This window comes from Bubalus kerabau, chromosome 14, assembly GCF_029407905.1.
Source record: "Bubalus kerabau isolate K-KA32 ecotype Philippines breed swamp buffalo chromosome 14, PCC_UOA_SB_1v2, whole genome shotgun sequence".
In the NCBI taxonomy this organism is placed as follows: domain Eukaryota; kingdom Metazoa; phylum Chordata; class Mammalia; order Artiodactyla; family Bovidae; genus Bubalus; species Bubalus kerabau.
Window position 1 is genome coordinate 45,112,197 of NC_073637.1, and position 14,895 is coordinate 45,127,091.

At 44.1% G+C, this 14,895-nt stretch overlaps 1 non-coding gene across 1 annotated transcript; it reads left to right on the forward strand.

Annotated features, from left to right (window-relative positions):
- The first annotated feature begins 8,557 nt into the window (after positions 1-8,557).
- TRNAY-AUA (transfer RNA tyrosine (anticodon AUA)) lies at positions 8,558-8,629 on the forward strand. The gene has a single exon. It is a non-coding gene; the product is annotated as a tRNA-Tyr (tRNA).
- The last annotated feature ends 6,266 nt before the right edge of the window (positions 8,630-14,895 follow it).

Genomic DNA, 14,895 nt, shown 5'->3' on the forward strand with positions numbered 1-14,895 from the left:
GGATCTTCAGCTGTTGAGAGTAGTACACATCTTGATTCTATAGTGGTAGGTTTTCCACGGAGAGATTGTAGAATGCAATATTTAAGGCAATTCTGCATGCTGCAGTCCATGGGGTTGCAAAGAGTTGGACATGACTAAGTGACTGAACTGAACTGGGTTATTATAAAATGGGTCAGCGAATGGTCTATAGCCAGTTTTTCTGTGCTACCCAAGGCACAGTTGTTATGTCCAACAAGCTCCCAGAGCTGACTCTGAACTCAGCGTGTCACTCATTACTCTTAGAACTGCCAGCATTGTTGTGTGCTCTTCTTTCGCCTCTGCACTAGATTACTTACAACAAAACAGAACAAAATAACCTTTTAAACAAGAAGGTATCTGTGTTTTCCATTTTAAGTGCCCTCAGTCCATAGTTATTATGGGTTTTATACATGAATATCAATCAGCCCCATACCCATGAAATACAACCTAATGTATTTAAATACACAAACGCGTTTTACAGATGGTACGCTATAATCAAAAAAGGAACAGTGGAAATTGAATTATCCAGGGTTTGGGTTCAGATGCAGAAGAGCTGAGTTCTTTAAAAGCAAGATCCACTTAGTTGAAAAGACTGTGGACTTATACGCAATAAAAGTTTTGAACAGTTAAATAATACATGAAAAAAACTCCAGATCAGTTTAAGTAAACTGGGTACAAAAAAATGTTTGCAAATAGGGCTGTTGAGAGATAAAGTGGACTTCTCCATTCAAGAATTCATGGGAATTGTGATCCTCCTTCCAAAAGGCATTTCTTTGGTAAATTAGCCATAAGGCCGGAGAGTGTGGTTAGAGAGAGGAAGATAGAGAGATGTCCTCTATTCTTATTTTAAAGCCCTTCCTCTAGAAAATATGTTGCTAAACAACGTTTATTAATTTGTATAATAACTATCTGGAGACGGAAATGGCAACCCACTCCAGTATTCTTACCTAGGAAATCCCATGCCCAGAGGAGTCCATGGCGTCAAAAAAGAGTCAGACATGGCAGCAAATAAACCACCAGAACCATCATAATAACTATCATAAAGATTCTACTTTTTACGTGCTGAAGACACAACTGTATATTAAATATAACTCCTATCATCAAGGATTTTATGGTATAATAAGACAAAAAGAGATAAGTGGAGTGCTAAGGCAGGAGGAGCACTGCTTACTATAATAGGGTCCTATGAGCAGACAACTGAAGAACAACCCATCAGTTAGTAAGATCCATCAACTGCAAGTATCAGAAAAATCAAGCTTATGGTGATTTTAACACATAGCAAGAAGACTGGAGGTAAGCAGCACCTTATAGCTCTACCTCAAGCCTTGCTTTTCACTAAATGACCACACCTGACTGCAGCTTGAGGCGCCAACTGGTAGCCTATTAAGTGGCCTGGTGTAGAACTCTGCCCACAGAGGCACGTCTATGGGATTAGAGCTGGTCAACCCAAGGAGTCTCACCACGCTGGAGATTTTTATATGACCCATGCAAAGGAAGGCTTCCCAGGTGGCTCAGTGGGTAAAGAATCTGCCTGCAATGCAGGAGACACAGGAGTTGTGAATTTGATCCCTGGGTCGGGAAGATGCCCTGGAGGAGGAGATGGCAACACACTCCAGTATTCTTGCCTGGAGAATCCAATGGACAAAGGTGCCTGACATGGGGTCACAAAGAGTCAGACGTGACTGAAGTGACTGAGCACAGACACATGCTTGTAAAGGGAACCAGCAGACCATAGAATGGTAAAGTTCTAGGAGGAAAAGTAGTGATATAAAATTTTTGATTGGTATAGAAGAACCTGTTCTTGCATTCTTTTCTTAAGTGGGTCATGATGCCATTTATTTATTACAACAAATGATGAACAAATTTTGTTTTTGTGTCAATATTTATATAAGTCTTGGAACTAAATCCTTGTCTTGGAACTAAATCCTTGCCAACCATTAGGTGAAGTGATGATGATGAAAAACAATGAGATGCCTATTTTTAAATGTTCCAAATTCAGTTAGGGAATATGGAAGTAAAATCTTGAAGATTGGTGTTCAAATTGAAAAGCTATGACCCAAGAAACAATGCAGGGAAGCTGATAAGTGGAACACTCATCAACAGCACCCTAACAATGGAAACCAAAGCAAGCTTTATTCAGTGTGAGAAGGTCACATGTGGCAAAGTTTCAAGTGGTGAAAAAGGACAGAAAGGCATCAGGACTCTCCAATGCACAGCAATCTCAGTTTCTGCAGGATTTCCACGTATCCACCAGCTGCCATCCTTCTTCCCATACTTCTCCATGAGTGATTGTCCTCACTCAAGGTTTTCAAGTATTTGTTATCAGCGTATTACCTTAATAAGTGTTTCCCTGTGTGCTGCCAACAGGATAATTACTTACTATTGCTTTGAAAATCAACTCATCTTTAAATTTTTAGATTTATACTAAGGAATTACACCCCTAAAGTATGTGATGTGATGTGTTAATTCTTCTTTTCCTAATATATAACAAAACTTTTAAAAGTCCCCTATTGTGCCAATTAAGCACATTCAAATCCCAGCTCCAACCAGCTTCATGGCCCTTAATCCAAGTCATTGAAACTTCTAAGCTTGTTTCCTCCTCCAGAAAAAATGGGAGTGATGATCCCAATTCCTAGAGTTATGAGCTACAAAAGTCAGGTATCTAGTAGAATGCCAAGTATTCAGCAAATATTTAATATAAGCAATCAATTACACAACTCATACTATCCATAGAACAAAAGTTAAAACCACTTGCTGGGGACCAGATAGCAAATAGCTAACCCAGTAAAATCAGCAGAATGTGAATGAAACTCAAGCAAAGAGAGGATGGAGGTCCTACCCAATTTCTTTAGGAACATGTGAGTTTTGAATCACTCAAGGTGAAAAGTAAAATAACTAACACAAGGCCGGAAGTTTGGCAGTGATTTCAGTCTTCAACATAAGGCATCTGGGTTTGCTGAATGTGTGTGTTTGTGTTTGTGTTCACGTGTGTGTGTTGTTAGCTTAGTAATCCCCTGACTGAAAGTAATCCATCCCGTCACAGATTTGCACAGGTGGCTTCAACACCGACCTTCCTTTCTCTGTTTTCCTCAGAAATAACCTGGACTTCCTGGCTCTGCTCTCCTCTCCCTACATCACCAGAGACTGGACAAGCTTCCTCTGACTGAGAAGGCAGGCGAATCCACTGAACCAGAGTAATATCATTTTAATGGATCTACCAGTGCCAAGAGCTAGATGCGCTAACTAATAAGATGGTGGACACCCGTGCCCCATCTCCCGGGTTGGGGGTGGCGGTGGTTAGACTCCACACACAGCCAGCCCTCTTTAGCTCACCACATCTTTCAGCTCCAGACCTTCTGAGATTCCAGTCAGCAGGCTCCTGTGTCTCATTCTACCCATGAAACCCCCGACGACTGAGCCATGATGGTTTTTCCATGCCTAGCCCTGGGCTATGTCAGCACATAATGCCAAAGTATCTGAAATCTTCTGGATTCAATAAAATAGTGTGTTACTAGGATCTCCTCACTCTGCTCCCCAGTGTCCAGTACTCTGGGTCCCCACACCCCACTGTCCCCAGAATTCACAATCCGGATAGATACCATTAATAAAGTCATGCCTAGCTGTCTCCTGGTGGTCTGGAAACAATAAGATTGTATTTAATTCCCACTTGTGCCTGGTTTTATCTTCAGTAGAGCCGTAGCCTTGCTACCTCCCACATTAGCATCCCTCTGAGACCATAAAAGATGTGATGGAGGCCAAAGTCCTGCTTTCCCACAGGGGCTGAAATTGCCATATTTCTCAGAAAGCTGTATATTTTTATCCAGAACTGATTTGAAACTCTCCAAAGAAGAACTTTTTAAAAAAAAAAAAAAAAAGTATGATCAGAAAAGTAGAAGTCAGAACAACTAAATGTCCTTTACTTGGTAACTTGGTACTTCTTCGGAAAAAAATATTGGGTGGGAAAAGGAAAAAAAAAAATCTCTGGGCCTCAGAAGACAGCAGCATGAAAGGAATACATTTTTTTTTTCAGAGATGTTAGAAGACAGTGGACGAAAGTCTTCCAGCTGATCTTCTGACAAAGAAGCTCAGCACATCAGTCAGCCACTTAAGACTCGAAGGCCTGCCAAGCACTGCTTGTGATCAGACAAGTAAAACAGCCTCAGGCTGAAGAGCTTCAGTTCTGGAATCAAGTAGATTCAGAGATCATTTTTCTGGGTTCTTATGGTGAGTGGTCCACCTGGCTCTCCCACATACTAACTATATGACTTGGGATAAATAATATCTTAAATCTCAGTCTCTTTCTCTGTAAAATGAGGCTAATTACATCTGATAGGCCTGCAGTGAATATAAATATGAAAATATTGTATGAATAATAGGGTAGGGCAACAGACACTTGTAAGTGTCCACTTATGTGGCACTTATGTGGATGAGTGAGTGCCATCTAAGGAGCACTTGAGCTTCCCAGGTGGTTCAGTGGTAAAGAATCTGCCTGCCAATGCCGGAGACATAGGTTTAATCCCTGGGTGGGAGACCCCCAGAAGAAGGAACTGGTAACCCACCCTAGTATTCCTGCCTGGGAAATCCCATGGACAGAGAATTTCCTGGCAGGTTACAGTCCATGGGGTCGTGAAAGCGTTGGACAGGACTGAGCCACTAAACAACAAAAGGAGCACTTAAAAATGGATGGATGATTGAAAAGGAAATGGGCATGCCTTCAAACAGCACACAACCTAATGAAGAAGAAAAAGGGCAAACTGATTACAATATAACACAATACCTGCCCTAACTGAGGTTGGATAGACTGTTCCAGGGACAGAGAACAGGGACATTGTCCTGGAAGAGCCAGAACAGACACTGACTGTCTGACCCCAGGCCTTCTGTTCTTCATCATCACGTCCAACGGTGGCAAATGCCATGATCATCAGTCCAGCTCCCAACCTTATGACATGAGGCGATTCAGCGTTCAGTTGGCCACTTTCTGTAACCCTGGTGGACCCAGTGAAACCAGCAAACCTCCCCCCCTCCCACCCCCTGCCTATCAGAAAATAGATTCTCCCTCAAAGGACTTTGGCCACTTCGTTTATTTTCTCTAGGACCTTTGAGTCCACCCTACATCACTCAGTCGTTCAGCTGTGCACAAAGTCTTCCATCAGAATCTTCTCATGAGGATGGAAATGTCAAAATCAATTTCCTGGAGAAGAAACAAAAATGGATTTTTTTTCCCTTAAATGGTCTTGATAGCAAAATTTATGAGAGTAGAAATACATCCTGAGGGATTGGATGGAAGGCTCATTGAAAGAGTCATTTTCATCTGGACCAGGGAAAGCCCTAGAGAGGAAACTGCACTGAGACCCAGAGGGCAGACTATATGTTGGAATTTTTCTTTGTTTCTAACAGCTACAGTTGTCTTTTTTGTTTATTTGCAAAGTGCTGGTTGTGTCTCAGGGGTAGTGAGTTGGCAAAGCGTTTTACATGGGAAAACCAAAAAAGTCAGTGTCACAGATAGAGGTTGGCATGTCCCACTGCAGATAGCTCAGTGAAAAGTGAGGTGTCTCCAGGGGCCAAGGACATTTGGAGAGACCCAGAACCCTGCTAAGCTGTCTAGAGCTTCCATCTACAAGGACTGCTAAAATCTTATGGGAATATATCTGAAAGCATGGCCCACTGTACCTCAGATCATCACCCAGACTCACTGCAGAATGGTCAAAAAGTAAGCTGGTTTCTCTGCCCCAGAAGAGACAAGGCTCTGAAGTAAACGTTAGAAACAGTTCTCTCCCTGTGCCCTGTGCCCTGTGCCCACAAATAAGCTTTGAGGAGAATGTAAAGATGGTCAGCCTGAAGGGTGCCAAGTCTCTATACTGCCCCACCCCCATCCAGTTGGTCCAGAAGCACAACTCTCTCCCGAGTATCCTGATAAAGAGACTGAGCGTACCATGGGGACAGTTCAGGTGATCCCTCAGGTCTTTAAACTGGAGTGATAACCACCGCGGTAGGGACACCAGGGCCCATTGATCACCAGAGCCCTGCACCTCAGCGGGCTGTGTGTGGGAGGCCGGTCAGGGCTGCAGCTGAGTGACAGCTCCAAGGATGCAGCAAGGCAAGCCCCAGTCAGAAGCGGGTGATGACTCCGGCTCCGGACTTTCACTTGAGGAAGGGCTCCAGGGCAGCCATTTGGTTGGAAGAGGACTAGAAAAGCTGACCCAAGACTGAGAAAACAGCAGTCATCCACATCCAAAAGTATAAGGGCTGTGGAGATTTGGGAGGATAGCTAGAGCCTCTCGAATCACACACAGCAAGCCACCCGGACACGCAGAATGGAGAAATTTCCTAGAACAGAACTCCCAAAGGTCGCTGCACTAAGGTCCCAAGCAGAATTAGAAACCAGGGTTCACAGTGGGGGGACAGGATCAGGCTGCCAAAGTCAGCTGCAAGATGTCCTGTCCAGCAGGCAGGAGGCAGAGGAATGGGAGTGAGCCAGGCCTGGGATCTGGGGCCCTTTGCTGCCGCGCTGCAATGCTTGCTCAAGCAACAAAATACAAAGAAACTATATGGGACTAAAAATCATTGTGTGCCTGTGCGGTTAAGGGCTTCCCTGATGGCTCAGTGGGTAAAGAATCCACCTACAATGCAGGAAACACAGGAGATGCGGGTTCAGTTCCCGGGTCAGGAAGATCCCCTGGAGGAGGGCATGGCAACCCACTCCAGTATTCTTGCCTGGAGAATCCCATGGACAGAGGAGCCTGGCGGGCTACAGCCCAAAGGGTCACAAAGAGTCGGACATGATTGAGTGTCTAAGCACCCACGGACACACACATGTGCAGCTGGAGCAAATTCTGCACAAAAGATACGAAGAGACCAAAAACCCAACTGCCACTTCTGAGGAGCCTGGAGTAAAAACAGGGTGTGGGAAGTAAAAACAGGGTACTTGGGCATGCCCACTGCACACCACACCACCAAAGGGGTAGGCAAATCACCTAAACCACCCCACTGGCCTGGACGGACCCCTACCCTCGCCCCATATAAGGACAAGCTTGCTCCCCCTTGGAGAGCAAGCAAGCAAGGGAAGGTGGTGCTTTTTTTTTCCTCATTCCTCCTGCTTTAGCAGGAGCCCCAGTAAAGCTTCACCTGAATTTCTTATCTGGCATCTGATCAATTTCTACTGATTAAGGAAGCCAGGAACCCTGGTCTGTAACAGGAGGGCCTGTGGTAACACCCCCATCCAGACAATTCAGGAACCCAGTGGTCAGCAAATGGACAAGCATCCTGGGTGAGGGGGCAGTGAGGATGTCTGGATGGGGTGTGGAGGTGGGGGTGGGGCGGCCTGACCCTGTGGAGAGGCAGTGCGGGGCTCTGCTTAATTGTTTCCTGCCTCCAGCCCACACTGGTCTGGGAAGGAGGCAGGGCCCCGCTGCAGGTGGGAGAGCTGTGCATGTGGCCAGCTGTGGCTGTGACAGAGCTGGAGGAGGCTGAGTCAGGGGAAACGCCAGGGAAGGTTGGGGGGAGGGGGGGGTTGGGAACCTGCTGAAAAGAATCTGTGAATGTTCTGGGGAAGGAGACAGAGCTCACTCCGTGTGCGGCAGGAACTTCCTTCCTTCTTTCTTTCTATTCCTTCCTCTCTCTTCCCTTGAAGGCAAGCAGCCAGAGGCAGGATGAGCTGTCTCAAGGAAGAAGAAATAAAAGCAGCTTTTAAATGACTGGAGGTCACATCCTGTGTGAAACAACAACAAGAAAAGAGAACACAACACTACCTCTCCTGCAGAGACCGGGCTGCCGTCATCGCTGGCCAAAGGAGTAGCCGGAAGACTTGAGGACGTCTTTATAGCCTTGGGCTGAATTGTGACGCCGCAAATCTCCCTTCCTCACTCCTTTTTTTTTTTTTTTATTAAAAAAATTTTTTAACTGGAGGATAATTGCTTTACAGTGTTGTGTGTGTTTGCCGTGCAACAATGTGACTCAGCCATAGGTATACATATATCCCCTCTGTCTTGAGCCTCCCTCCCACCCTACCCCCATATCCCACCCTTCTAAGTCCTCGCAGAGCACCAGGCTAAGCAGCCTCCCACTAGCTATCTATTTTACACATGTGTGTGCTTAGTCGCTCAGTCGTGTGACCCCACGGACTGTATCCCACCAGGCTCCTCTATTCATGGGGATTTTCCAGGCAAGAATACTGGAGTGGGTTGCCATGCCAGATCTCATCAAACCCAGATCTCCTGCCTTGCAGGTGGATTTTTTTACCACCTGAGCCACCACGGAAGCCTATTTTACACATTGTGATATATATATATATATATTTCAAGGCTACTTTCTCAATTTGTCCCACCCTCTCCTTCCCCCGCTGTGTCCATAACTCCATTCTCTCCATCTGAGTCTCTATTCCTGCCCTGCAAATAGGTTCATCACTACCATCTTTCTAGATTCCATATATATGAGTTAATATATAATATTTGTTTTTCTCTTTCTGACTTACTTCACTCTGTATGACTAGGTTCATCCACCTTACTGGAACTGACTCAGTTTTGTTCCTTTTTATGACTCTTCCCTGGTGGCTCAGTCGGTAAAGCGTCTGCCTATAATGCAGGAGACCCGGGTTCGGTCCCTGGGTTGGGAAGATCTCCTCGAGAAGGAAATGGCACCCCACTCCAGTACTCTTGCCTGGAAAATCCCATGGATGGAGGAGCCTGGTAGGCTACAGTCCATGGGGTTGCAAAGAGTCGGACACGACTGAGCAACTTCACTTCACTTCACTTCTTCATGGCTGCTTTCTTCACTTCTTTAGAGAAGCTGCTAACCGCGTCCACGTCACCCCATGATCCTTTCACTTTGGACGTTTGTGCAAGGTCTTCCTCTCCCATGAGCTGAGTATGGCAGCCATAACCCAGTAGAGCATGTCTGGGGCTCTATTATCCTTGACTTATCTCCTACACATTGGCCTAGAGCGTAAGGAGGAGGCCCTCCCGCCACTGCTGCCCAGTCACAATCAGTCCCTGAGCAAAGTTACCACAGCTCCCCTTTCCCAACACAGCTAAAAATTGACTAATAACCTGAGAAATAGTCATCCCTTTTTTTAATTTTCAGATGAAAGGTACCTGTCTTCAAGGTGTACATCTTCTGAGGCCTGCCCTTTTCCATCCAGTCTTCAACCTGATGGCAACTATTTGTTAAACACAGGGAGGCAGGAGGCCATGAAGGCAGAGCACAAGACTGTCAGTATTTTGATGCAGGAGTAAGCCTCCCCTAAGAATCTTAGAAAAAAAGAGATAAAATTTTACAAGAGATCTACAAGAGATGAAATGTAAAATCAGTATCCAGAAGAACAGGCCCAGTCACTTTAAAGCATCAGAACGGCTCCTTGAATATGGCAGACATTTGCAGTGTTGAGTGGGAAAAAAGTGGGGCTAGTCCACCATCCACAGGACCATGGCAAGGCCCGGCCGGCACATCCAGGGAGCCAGGGACCTGAGTTGCTGTGTTGGCTCACGTGGGCCAATGACGAGCAGAGAGAGCCGCATGAACACAGAGGAGTACCAGGCTAGCTGGAGCTCAGGGCATGAAGCAGGAGTTCTTTGACTCACCGAGCAATCTCTGAGGAAAATCAGGATCCACAGAGGCAGAGCTCACCAGCTGAGGGTCAAGAGTACGTTTGAGCCCCCTCAGCACTACTGGTTCTTATAAATTGCCTTAATTGCTTAATTCCCAAGTAATTTTGGTTACTGCAAGTCTGCCCTTGAGGGATTGGGTCAGTTGGAAATCTCAGTACTATGGTAAATTCAATCAACATTTACCGAGTGAACAAATGAGTAAAATTAAGACTTCTGTGACTGCAAGATTAAAGATTTCAGTCTGAGCCATAGGCAATCCCTGGTGGCAGCACCTCCCTGTGAGCAATTTGGGAGATACCCTGCTGGTCTTTCATGGGCTATGAACCACCTGCCATTGCTCCTTGGTCAAACACGCAACTAACATGTTACTAACACAGACAGAAACAAATAAAACCAGCTCTTTGACCAGGAAGGAAAACACTGATACATCAGAGAAAGCAACAAATGACTTCTAGATCATGTGATTCATGTGCAGGAAGGAAGGAGTGACTAAGAAGGGACTTATGGAAGAGATGTGTGTGAGTTGGCTCTAGATAGGGATTGAAATATGTGGGACCTGCAAAGAAGGTGGGAACATTTAGAGCAGAAAGTTTCGGTGTTGAAGTCTTGGATGTGATGTCAGAGACTTCAGAATCCTGGCCAAATCCTTCGGTGTCAAACGCCAGGCTGCTGAAGGTTCATGCAAGGGAAGCAGACCTAAGAAGACCGAGCTGGTAAGAGTACATAGGCTGAGTTACAGAAGAGAAAGACTGAAAGTAAGGGAAGAGTTAACACATGAGTGCAACAATACATGGAAAAGGCTTATGAAGTCTATTTTTTTAGAATTTTGTCCCTTCCCTTAACTCTCTACATTTTTCCTCTCATGTTCTATTATGTCAACTCAGCCCACTTTATTTTGCTGACTTCTGCTCTACCTACATTATCTCATTTAACTCTCCCAACAAATGTAAGGTATATATTCTTTTCCCCAGTGTGTAGATGAAGAGCAAAGAGGCTGCTTGCAAGTTCAGTAACTTGCCTAAGGTCACACAGCTGACTAGCAAATGGTAGGTCAGAGGCAGAGCCCTGAATCCAAGCTCAGGTCTGCCTGAGCTGAAGGCCAAACATCCTTTGTGTGTTTCTACAGTTTTCCAGCTATTTAGAGACATTAGATAATATAATTTCTTAGCAGAGGCTTTAAAAGTCAAGTTCTATATTTGGCATCTAGCTTTTTTGGTATGCTTTTATAACTACATCACATTTAGTCCAGGAAGACTTGGCTCTCAACAAGCATTAATTAAGCATTAGGTAAGTGAAATTCTCAAATATATTCAATTCTCATTAATATTAACAGGATCAGCATTAATTAACCCAGTAAATCACATAGGGTTTATGGCTTAAGCCAGATGAAAGTTTATTACTTCCTCACAGTAATGAAGTCCCAAGAATAAGCAGTTCTACCCTGGTGACTCAGTGGTAAAAGAATCTACCTGCCAATGCAGGAGACACAGGAGACTCAGGTTCGATCCCTGGATCAGGAAGATCCCCTGGAGGATGGCATGACAACCCACTCCAGTATTTTTGCTCCTCTCCCATGGTCAGAGGAGCCTGGTGGACTACAGTCCATGGGGTCACAAAGAGTCGGACACAACTTAGGAACATAACAACAGCAGTAACAGTGGCACCATAGGGCCATCAAGGACCCACACTCCTATCTCCCTGCTCCAGCATTCTTAACCCAGGAGCTTCCATCTTCAGGGTCATCTCAAAAGCCATTATGATGTGAAGGTCTAGCCATCAGGGCCACGATCCTGGTTGGCACTGAGGAAGTGGGGATGGGCAAGGAAAAAATGCCATTCCTCCATGTGTCACTTTCAAAAGGTATACTTTCTAGAAGCCCTTCCTAACAAATTCCACTTGCAACTAATTGGCCATTCCAAGCAGAATGGGGGCTGGAAATGTGTCTTGTTCTAGGCAGTAATGTGCTCAGCTAAAAAAATCTGTCACTCAGGAAGAAGGCAAGAATAGATACTGAGTAGGCAAGTAACAGCCTATATCACTCAGATCACCTGAATCAGCAAGGAAGCCAAAAATTAATTGAAATTCAGACAGTATTCTAGGATTCCATCTGCATGTGAATCATGGAAATCTGAGGCTCTTATAGAACTTTTCTGCAGGTCAAAGAGTGCAAAGATTTGAAAACATATTTGAGAATCAGGCCAAAGAATGCAAAGATTTGGAAACATAATTTGAGTACCTTTGGGTATTTTAAAGAAAGAAATTTGCTTCTGTCAAGTAAGCTTCATTTCCTGAAACTTGTCAAGATGTTCTCTTATTATATTCCTAATATAAGCTCTTAGAATCTAAAAGATGAGAAATACAGCTATCGGGGTTGGGAAGGTTGATGCTGGGTCTGTAAAGGATTAAACAGTGAAAAGATGGCCCTTTTACACAACATGAGGTTCTTTTCTGATAGCTCAGCTTATCCACAGAACTAAGTTGTATCTTGAGAATTGTAGGGTGTAAAAGTTGTGTAATATTTGTAAAGCCCACCCCAAAAGGGATTATCTTGTTTCCCTAGGACCACCGGAAGTGGCCTCTTATTGGTAAAGTAGATTCCTCTGGCCTTTCCTAAATGGCCAGTATGTTTTAGGATGAAGGCTGCCTTGGAAACTTTTCAAGAAAGTCAGAGTCCAGCCATCAGCCAAGCAATTCTGATTTTGGGGACTCATGACAAAAGGACCAGCTATCTCGGTAATTTTCAAGACTTGGCCAATTTAGAATAAATAGATGGAAACACTCTCTTAACCATGATTCCAAATCTTCCAATTATGCCAGAAATAAAAATCTGCAGAATTTCCACGACCTACCATTTTTTGACACTTTGAAAATAACGTAAGAGCATTTTCAATTTACGCTAACTTGGGAAAACCCTTATAAGATAGTGCTGAGTTGACATAAACAGCTTTAGTTCACCTTTAAATAAAATAGTAACCATTTTTTAGAGACGAGGGGTTTTGGTGTTTTACCAGTCTAGAAGTAAACAGCATCAACGTTCCTTCTGTTTCAGTGAGCACAGCTGTCTGGGTGGGGACGTAAACATCCCCCAGCCGTGTCGTGAATCCAAACACAACAATGTCAGGCGGCTGTGTGAGAACCAGGAAATGAAGCTGACTACAAATTGCACAAGAACTGACGTAGTCTCATCAACCAATCAAAATGAAATAGGACCTACAAAACAATGGACTTGAGCCTCTTTGAGAGATGAGCCCTTTTGTCAATACACGCTTCTCCTAGAAGTGCAAAATACTGATGGAACTCTGTATTAATTTTCTTTCTTTCTTTTTCTCCTTATTTCAACCCACCGGGTCCTGACAGAGAAATCAATAGGTGTGTTAGAATGATTTATTTTAATTATTCAGGGTCTCTAAAGAACAGGAGAGGGGGTTCCCTGACTGGCCAGTGGTTAGGACTTGGCACTTTTACTGCTGGGGGCCTGGGTTCCATCCCTGGTCAGGGAACTAAGATGCTGCAAGCCTTGCAGTGCAGCCAAAAATAAAATAATATAAAGAACAGGGAAATATCTTTGTAAATCTTTTAAATTTTCTTATTTGGCTGCATTGGGTCTTAGTTGCAACATGTGGGATCTAGTTCCTTGACCGGGGACTGAACCCAGGCCCCCTGCATTGGGATCTTGGAGTCTTAGCCACTGGATGACCAGAGAAGTCCCCAGGGGAGATATCTTAACATGAATTGAGTCACTGTAAAGATAAGGCCTGGGGTAGTGGATGGGGGTCTCTAAAGCACCTGCCACCCACATGGGTCCTTAAGGGCACAGGCAAGATGTACTTAATTCAACTCTAGATATGGATATTGGTCAAGCATCTTTGCCACACTGAGTCCCATTGTAGCCCCAGGGACTCAGTGACGATGTGGCCCTGACCTTGAGGAAGCTCACTGTCTCATGAAGAGGAGTGGGCATGCACAAAAAGGCCCCACAGTACTGCGGCATAAGTATGGCTTAACATAAGGATAACCAGACTGCCTTAGGAACAGAATAAAGATGATCTAGGAGAGATCACCAGAGAGAGAATATTTGATATTTAAGCATTTTTTACAAATTACTCCTTTTTCTTTTTTCTTTTTTTTTGCTCTTGTAAAGAAACCTTAACAAACTTTTTAAGATACAGATTTCTACAGTCAATGCTCTGATCGTAATCAAATGACATTAAAACAAAAAATAAAAAGGATATTCAAGCTGGGAATGTTCTGTGTCTTAATTGTGGCAATGTTTATCCCAGTAGACACATTTGTCAGAACTCACTGAGCTAGACCCTTAAAATGGGTACATTTTATTGGAAGAAATTCATTCCCAAATAACTCCTGGATCAAAGCACAAATCAAAACTAAAAAGACATTTGTAGAAAGCAATGAAAAGGAGAAGAGCTCAGAGGATTTCCCTGGTTGTCCAGTGGTGAAGACTCCATATTTCCACTGCAGGGAGAATGGGTTCAATCCATGGTTGGGGAGATAAGATATCACATGCCATGTGGGACTGCCCCAAAAAATTTTTTTAAAAAAGAAAATGAAAAGAGTTCATACCCAGGCCTGAGGACATGACTAAGTTGGACTTGGAAGAAAATTCTTGTTCTTAAATGTTTGCATTCTTCCAGAGAAAAGAACAGTGGTGAAGGCACTTAGCTTTTAGAAATCCTGATGAAACTCTATATTAATTTTATTTTTTTAGTTTCTATATTTTATGATGTTTTGACTTCTTGAGAGGCCTAGCTGGCCAGGGAGAGATTGACCCTCCCAGGGCTAATTCCTAAGATAATAACTTGGGAATTGTCTCTGAACACACTTTTCATGCGCAGACCAACCAATCCTGAGTCCATTTCCCCAGCCACCTTCTATATCTAACAGGACCATTCAAACTAGCTGATCCTGAAATGTTACTCCTGCTCTGCCTGCCTTTCCCACAGAAAACACAGTAGAGACCTTAGCCTACGTGTTCCTGTCACTCCTTTCTGTCTGCTGACGGATACTCACCCATGTGGCCCAGTGTGGTATAGCATGACCTCTCCCTTTGGGAAATGCAAGTAATAAAAATCTTCCTTTGGTGACAATAGATATGCTATCATAAAGTCACCTCTATCACTTAAAATTTCTTGGGTACCAATATAGATACAAAGCCCCATTCACTAGTGTTTTAGAACATGGTCCTAAATGCAGATGTAAAAGTCTCAGTTCTTTGTCCATTATCCACTCAGCCAGGCCCAGTCTGTGCAGTTGGATA